This window comes from Haliotis asinina, chromosome 13, assembly GCF_037392515.1.
Source record: "Haliotis asinina isolate JCU_RB_2024 chromosome 13, JCU_Hal_asi_v2, whole genome shotgun sequence".
Taxonomy (NCBI): Eukaryota; Metazoa; Mollusca; class Gastropoda; order Lepetellida; family Haliotidae; genus Haliotis; species Haliotis asinina.
The window spans coordinates 23,110,706-23,119,601 of record NC_090292.1 but is presented as its reverse complement, the minus strand read 5'-3'; the positions used below and the strand labels follow the sequence as shown (position 1 = coordinate 23,119,601).

The 8,896-nt window shown below is 43.6% G+C and overlaps 1 pseudogene; it reads left to right on the top strand.

Moving 5' to 3' along the window:
• The first annotated feature begins 467 nt into the window (after positions 1-467).
• On the top strand, positions 468-4,195 carry LOC137259433 (cysteine-rich motor neuron 1 protein-like; annotated as a pseudogene).
• The last annotated feature ends 4,701 nt before the right edge of the window (positions 4,196-8,896 follow it).

Here is an 8,896-nt window from a genome sequence, read left to right as displayed (position 1 = left end):
GTATTCTTAATTTCAAAATTTACATGTATCCAAAATTTACAAAGCATAAAACATACATACATTTACATTTTTGTCTAGCATATTGTAGTTAAGGAGTCAAGTCAACATGTTTAGGTCCATACCAGTGCAACACGACTCAGTCAAATGTTTCTCTGTGCACATGGCGACGTACACATCTAAACAAAATCATAGAAGAGACAATGTATGCAAACAAATATCTCAAAAGCTCTTTATTCTTTCATTTAAGAAATAATAAACTCAGCTTTAAATGCTTCAAAACTGTTCACACCGCACCACCCTTTAGCTGGTAAGGACGCAACTACTAATAACACACCCACCCAAAAAATACGACAACATCGGATCTGTAAACCGACCGACTCGGCGTTTGTTTGCTTTGTACCCCTAACAAACAGTACCTGTTTACTGATGTTTAACTCTCTACAACTGTGAGCTGAGAGCACAAGGCCATGGGTATCCTGATCGTCCTGGTTGCCTGTGTACTGTTGGCTGGCTCCGAAAGTAACATAACGTTGTTAGAGCGAATACAGAGAGAATGCGCTCGAAACACAATGGACTATATCGTTACCTTAATCATTTTCTGCATTTTCCGAATGGATTAATCCGTTTAAGATTACTTTGTGATTATCGAGGCGTCCTGGGAACAGAGGTTACACTCCTTCGTAAACAGATAATCAGTCAATCGCCGTAATTACATATTGTTCAGACATGTTGTTCAGAAGTTGCCACCGCGTGCAGCATAACATACTATATACAACAAACTATTTCATGCAGGGATCCGCTTAAGGTGATTCGATTCCGAATTTGGTTCACATTGTGCTTCTGTATTTCACAGACCGAGAATCGGGAGACGAACACCTATATCAAGGGGTTAGGAGCTTTGACACGTCATCGTATCCCAATTCCATAGATAATTGTTCATAACGTCAGCTACAGGTTGGTTTGAACCAGACTCGACCTTTTATTCTAATAATATAAAGTGTGATATGTCAGAGTATGTCCACATCATAAAAACTGTTGTCCTCATGGTTTGGAAGTTTTAACCATAAAAAGCACTCCTGATGCATGTTCAAAATTGCCTCTGTTCAACTAGCAGAAAATGGGTACCCGGTGGGATAGGTCATGGAAAAGGTGTATTATAAATTCACATTTATTACTATCGAAATGACCTGTCAGGTAAATGCATTAAATATATAAGGAAATCAAGCTAGTTTTAGACTCTCCAGGCAAACCATGACACATATACAGTTGAATCTTGAATTCTGGCGTTGACCTGTCCTATGTCTCTTTCTTTAGCTACTTCCGAGCCGTGCAGACTGTGTTCGGAGATATGTCAATGTGGAAGTGACACAGAATGTTGTCCATGCAGATGCATCAGCTGCCCATGTAAGCATGTTTTCTTAACTGTTTTAATTTACAGCCGAGTAGAGGAACGGTCGGGGTAGTCCGGTGGTTAAAGCGTTCGTTCGTTACCCTGACAAACCCCTTTAATGGCAGTCTAAGTAAACTTATCCTCAATACTTTTCGTTACACTCCACTACTGAGTCTAACAAATCCTCATGGGAGGACGCGTCAGGTAACCCTTGAGATTGGCCAATCGGAACACAGCTTACCAAATCCCAAAAGTGGACATTCGCACATACCTTTTGAACTTTTAATCTCGAAAAGATTCGTACCCGAACGATTCCGAATGCTATTTAGCGTATGCTCGCTTCCGGGTGATGCACACGGCGTACGTACATCCATGACAACGGTGAGTAAACAGTCGCTGAAAATGGAGTTTTTGGCAATATGGATGTCATGTTGCGGAAATATTAGCTAATGGTAACCATGTCAATAGAAACCCCAAAGTGTATATACTGCAGGTCAAATAATTGTGTTGTATGCGGATTTTTGTCAATCATTGGTCGCTCAAAGGATACCTGACGTGACCTTCTACTAGGTTTTGTTAGACTCGGTGGTGGGTCCCGTGAAGGTCCCGGGGTAGAATGGGCCTTCAGCAACCCATGATTGTCATAACAGACTATTCTTGTCGTAAGAGGCGACTAACGGGATGGGGTGGTCAGGCTTGCTGACTTGGTTGTGACATGTTATCGGTTGCAATTGCGCAGATCGATGCTCATGCTGTTGATCACTGGATTGTCTGGTCCAGACTCGATTATTTACAGACCGCCGCCATATAGCTGGTACATTGCTGAGTGCGGTGTAAAACTGAGTCTAAAACGAACAGTTCTGGTGTATTTATACAGTCATAAAGAAATATGCTTAGCTACCATTTTGGGTTCTTTAGAACGATAGTTTAGTATTATGTTCACATCGGATTTTTGTCAGTTGAGATGATGAGTACATTTTAGGGCCACTTTTAGGGACAAATGGCCGTTGCAATTTGGACCGGGTACGATTCTGAACATAAGGAACAGGAAACTACAGATTTGATAGCTGAATAAATGCATTATAGTGAACCTCGATAACTTGAATTTATAGATCCTGTCCCCATCCATAAAATGACTGCCGTTGTGTGTTTACTTTTTTCCCTCTCTGTAGTACCAACACGATCATCCACTTCGTGTTCACCGTTACCACAATGCGCGGTACATTCGAAACTGGATTGCAAGCAGGTAGGCGGGTGTACTGTCTGCACATGCGTGTCTCAGCGATGTATCCTTCCGCGGTGTCCGCTCCCTCTGTCCTGTCAGTTCGGTGAAGCAAAGGACAGTAATGGCTGCCCTACCTGCAGATGTAGATCGACACCTATAACCATTTGCCCTCAGCTGAAATGTCTACCTTGTGAATTCTGTCAGAAGATGGTTGACGGTTGTCCTACATGTGAATGCAACCCTGGTTGCCCTTTGTAGAAGTGTCGACCATGTGAGTATGGATACAAGATTAAAGATGGATGCCGGTCGTGTGAGTGCAAACCTCGACCCATCTGCCCTTCAGTACGATGCGCTCCACCATGTAAATATGGACGGAAAGAAACAGATGGATGTCAGACTTGCGAATGCAATCCTCCGCCAGTTTTTCCATTACTAAAGTGCATACCGTGTGAAAATGGATACAAGATAATAGACGGCTGTCAGTCCTGTGAATGCAAGGAAAACCAAGACTGTCCTTCCATGCGGTGTGAACATGCATGCAAATACGGACGGAAAGAAAAAGATGGATGTCAGACTTGCGAATGCAATCCTCCGCCAGTTTTTCCATTACTAAAGTGCATACCGTGTGAAAATGGATACAAAATAATAGACGGCTGTCAGTCCTGTGAATGCAAGGAAAACCAACAATGTCCTTCCATACGGTGTGAAAATGCATGCAAATACGGACGGAAAGAAAAAGATGGATGTCAGACTTGCGAATGCAATCCTCCGCCAGTTTTTCCATTAGTAAAGTGCATACCGTGTGAAAATGGATACAAAAAAATAGACGGCTGTCAGTCCTGTGAATGCAAGGAAAACCAACAATGTCCTTCCATACGGTGTGAACATGCATGCAAATACGGACGGAAAGAAAAAGATGGATGTCAGACTTGCGAATGCAATCCTCCGCCAGTTTTTCTATTAGTAAAGTGCATACCATGTGAAAATGGATACAAAAAAATAGACGGCTGTCAGTCCTGTGAATGCAAGGAAAACCAACAATGTCCTTCCATACGGTGTGAAAATGCATGCAAATACGGACGGAAAGAAAAAGATGGATGTCAGACTTGCGAATGCAATCATCCGCCAGTTTGTCTATTACTAAAGTGCATGAGATGTGGAAATGGATACAAGATAATAGACGGCTGTCAGTCCTGTGAATGCAAGGATAACCAAGACTGTCCTTCCATACGGCGTGAAAATGCATGCAAATACGGACGGAAAGAAAAAGATGGATGTCAAACCTGTGAGTGTAATCCCCCTCCTGCCTGTCCTGTGTTCAGGTGTAGACCGTGTGGAAATGGATACAAGATAATAAACGCTGTCAGACGTGTGAATGCAAGGCAGAATCACCGTGCCCCCGCGTACGTTGTGCTCGAGGGTGTAAATACTTTCGGGAAGAAAGGGATGGATGTCCAACCTGCAAGTGCCAGCCTCCGCGTTGTCGTAAGCAGCTGTGTCGTAAACGATGTCCCTATGGATATGTACAGAACAAGAGAGGGTGTAACATCTGCCGCTGCAAAAAGGGTGCGTGTCGGTGACTGTGTGAGAGTGCGTTTGTGTATGGGCTTGTGTGATGCTTCATAGAACTTCGTATCAAAAAACCTTCATTTGTTTACGACATTCACTTGCAAGAATAATTCACGTCTGCACACCTTCATAATTGCACACATTCATTATGTTTTCGTTAATACTGTCAAGTCATTGTGTGTGTGTGTGTGTATGTGTGTGTGTGTAACATGATCACGAGTCTAAATTTCGCTATATGTTGCATGTAACATCTGCGTTAATAAAGGGTATCTTTTTTCCAGGCCTCGGAGGGCATTCTGCTTTTGAAAATAAAATTGCATGACATAACGCATGCATTATTCATTATCACATAATGGACGTGGTGTGATATGAGGTATGCCTTCGGAGGTATTCATGCAGTGTCTTGACGCGGTTGTGCGTCTGTAATGTGCGCAGTAAGATTGGACCCAAGACGACCACGTTAAGAATTCGTATCCAGCAATCTACTCTTGTCGTTAGAGGCGACTAACGGGATCGAGTGGTCAGGCTCGACCGACATCTGTCGGGAAGAATACGCTCATCTTGGCCAACACCCATTATGATCAGCAATCGATAATAACGTCTGAGTTGGCATTTTAGAAGTTGGGAAATACAATGAAAAACAACTGTTTTATACGTGAGTGCGACGTCTCGATAGCAACAGTACAGCTACGGTACAAGAGGATGTGGAGAAACGTCGCACTCAAGAATAAAAGAGGCTGTTATCTATCCAGTTTGTTCTTCACTCACACTCAGAGGCTCATGTCTCTCCATGGAGAAAAGACTTCTAATATAACCTAACAAAGTAGGGGATAATGAACTTTCAATTTGGATAGGGAGTGTAAACGTTAACGAACGTTTCAAGGTCAGACATCGTATTAACGCACCACCAACTCCCTCTATTACCACCCCTAAACACAACGCATGATATGCACGTTCACAACGCAGTAGCCCCATAAACGTGCATGAGGTCCCATTTTAATTTTGACGAGGCACCCGTGAACGGCCACCTCCTCGTGGTGGGTGCTGGGTTACGCCAAGAGCCGTTCAAACCCCGTGTGGACCCGGGTCAACTAGGTCCATAGCACCCCATTGCTGGTTGCAAGGAGCGACCGAATGGGGCAACCTGTTTGCCGTGGGTTGCGTCCCGTGTCGGTGGAAGAAGGTAGTCTGGTGGTTGAGGGCAATGGGAGCCTGCAACCGTGTTTCCGTTGTTCAACACACCACTTCGACCCTTACTTCACCTAGACGGGTGGTAGAATCGGCTCGATTCTACCAATCGGCAGGTCACGTCATGCCCTGTGCATGGACAACATTCATATGCACTTATTGTATTGTGTGTTTTCTTTGATATTGTTTCAAATTATGTTCTATAATCTAGCTCATGGGCCACTCTGGTGATATGGACCGCTGATTACTGAGTTTCTACGGGAAATGCCACGGGCCGGACCAACCTGACATTGCTCCTGTTATTTACAACAACTTTTCATGTCCGTATTTCTGAAGTATGGCATTCCTGTAACCCTGGTGCCGTAGGCTGGCTTCGACTACAGCACCGTCCTAGTTGACACTCGATGGCGGGTGGGGAGCAGGGATGCTGAACCTTATTCTTACAACATGGCTTTACCTACACACTCTGGTTCGGTGAAAACTAACAAACGTAAGCATTTTGATTCTCTTTCATCTGATGTCTCTTCACAATTTCCAACGTCTTGGCCAAGGTTCATAGTTATCACATCTGCTGATGGAAATCCCCTAAAACTAAATCCCTTTGCAATTTCTAGGGGAATCCAAAGTATCTGTGGGGACGTGAAAAACGTCACCCGTCTTCGTTCTAGTTCACTCCTCGTAGAATGTGATCGGCGACAACAATCTGTTAATCTGTTGAGTATTGAGCATTTTGTTAACTTAAAAGTTGTTGTTTCTGCGCATGTCACTCAATTCTTGCAAAGGCATAGTGAGAGATCGTGCTCGCTGTCTGTCGGACATAACAGAGGAGGACATAGCAAATGAACTGACATCTCAAGGTGTAACTGCTGTAAAGCACTTTACTAGAAAAACAGAAGCTGGAAATGTGAACACTTACACATATCTTTTCACCTTTTCATTATCAAAAATTCCCACATCAATAAAAGCTGGTTACTTTAACATTGGAGAGGAGACCTACATCCCGAATCCACTCCGTTCTTATAAGTGTCAACGGTTTGGCCATGTAGGCAGATTTTGCACTGGTACCACAAGATGCTTCCGTTGCATTGGAACTCATGAGATTTCTGAGTGTACGAGGCGCCCATGAAGAGCCACCTCCTCGTGGTGGGTGCTGGATAACGCTAAGTGCTCTTCTCCCGTGTGGACCCGGGACAGAATGTGTCCACAGCACCCCATTGCTTGTCGTAAGAGGCGACTAAATTGGGCAACCTGTTTGCCGTGGGTTGCGTCCCGTGTCGGTGGAGGACGGGATCCTGGTGGTTGAGGGCATTTGGGCTTTTTAACTGCGTTTCATTTGCCCAACACACCACTTTGGCCCTTACTTCACCTAGACGGGTGGTTGAATGGGCCCGATTCAACCAATCGGCTGGTCATGCCAAGCCCTGTGCATGGACTGTCTATCTGCCATTGCACAAATTTGATTTGGAATTGTTTTAAATTTCGGCTTTGGCAATACTGGTGATTTGTAACTTGTTTGATTGTAAATTATGATAATATGAACTTTGCCTAGAGTCTTATGCCAGAAGGCGATGGCTCATGGGCCAATCTGGTAGATTAATTTCTTATAATTCTTCTACTGGAGTATATCATCCGGGTATCCTTGGTGCTGCAAGGTGGAGGCCCGCTTGCTTTAGCACTGTCCTTGTGATACTCCGTGGTGGGTGGGGAGCTCGGATGATGAACCATATGACACCAATCATGGCTTATGAAATACCAACGAAAAAACCTAAACGTCCACTTGAAATTGATCCTGTTGATGCTGATCATAGACCGTCTCTATCGATTGAGTATTGGCCACGTTTCCTCGTTATTGAGACTCCGGAAAAGACACCATTGAAGTTGAACCCTTTCGCAGTGTCAAAGGGTATTCAAGGTATTGCAGGAGATGTTAAGAACATTAGACGCTTACGTTCGGGTGCCTTACTAATTGAGTGCAGCAAGAAACAACAAGCAACCAACTTGATGAGTATTGAATCTTTTGTGGGTATTCCGGTCACGGTCTCTGCTCACAAGACCTTGAACACGAGTAAAGGTATCATCAGAGATCGGGATCGATTGCTTGCTGACATGACCGAACTTGATATAGCATGTGAAATGAAAGATCAAGGTGTGCTGTATGTGAAGCGTTTTTCAACCCGAAAAAACAATGAAACATTCCAAACGAATACTTATCTGTTTTCTTTTTCATCGCCAAATGCTCCCAAATCAGTGAAGGCAGGTTACTGCAATATCCAAGTTGAGACGTACATATCCAACCCACTCAGATGTTTTAAATGCCAGAAATATGGACACGGTGTAAATACCTGCACATTGTCTGTTGTGTGTGCTCACTGTGGTGAGAAGACACACAACGGAAGATTGTGACAGTGATTTTAAAAAATGCACCAACTGATCAGGCGAGCATTCTTCTTCTTCGAAACAGTGTCCAATCTGGAAAGAGCAAATGGAAATAAACAGAATAAAGTTTACCCAAAACATCTCTTTTTCGGAAGCAAAGAAACTGGTGAAGCGATCTGACCTTACAGAAAGTTATGCTACAGTAGCAAACACATCGTCTGTGCGCAGCCCTAAAATAACAAAATCATCTACAAGCTGCCAAACTACCTTGACTTGGGTCAATTGTGACTCTCCACAACCTTTATACCCAGCTATGTCATCACAGACTGAGGAATCACTTCCTGGAACATCAAAGTCTTCTTCTGATCATAAATTATCTTCACAGTCACGCACTGAGTCTCAATCGACAACTGCTAAAGGCAAACCTAAGCCTAAGCCTGATGCTTCAAAACAACAAAGTGGCAGAGCTCCTAAAGGGTCACAAAATAAAATTCAGTTGTACAATAAATATGGGTCTCTTGAAGACATGGACGTTTCTGAAAACGTCCATTCTAGGGCACATAGCTTGTCGCCCTCCAAAAGAGTGCGGGGTAGATCCCCAATAAATCCCCCTAAAAGATAGTTTATTCCAATAATATTGTACAGTGGAACTGCAGAAGATTGAGGACTAATTTACATGAATTACAGCTATTAGTCCAAGATTTCACACCTTCAGCGATATGTCTCCAAGAGACATATTTAAAGCAAACAGATACATTTGACCTTCGTCATTTTAATGCATAATTCCTCACTCCCAGGCACCGGGAATAGGACGTCCTCCCGTTCTCGATCTCCAGTTGAACCTCCTTAAACGGTTTCATGACATGCTACAATTTGCTCCAGTGGAATTGCAGGGGACTGAAGAATAACTTCAATGAAATACAATTACTTACAAGATCATCAGCCGTCAACATTACGTCTCCAGGAGGCATACCTCAAACATACTGATACCTTTAACTTACGTCGGTACAGCGATTACCATTCCTTTTCCCCTCCTGGGGATAAAGCTACTGGAGGCACTTCTATTTTAGTGCGACAGGGTATTATTCACACCCGTGTCCCACTTAACACAAATCTTCAGACTGTTGTCGTTCGTTTAACTCTCCACA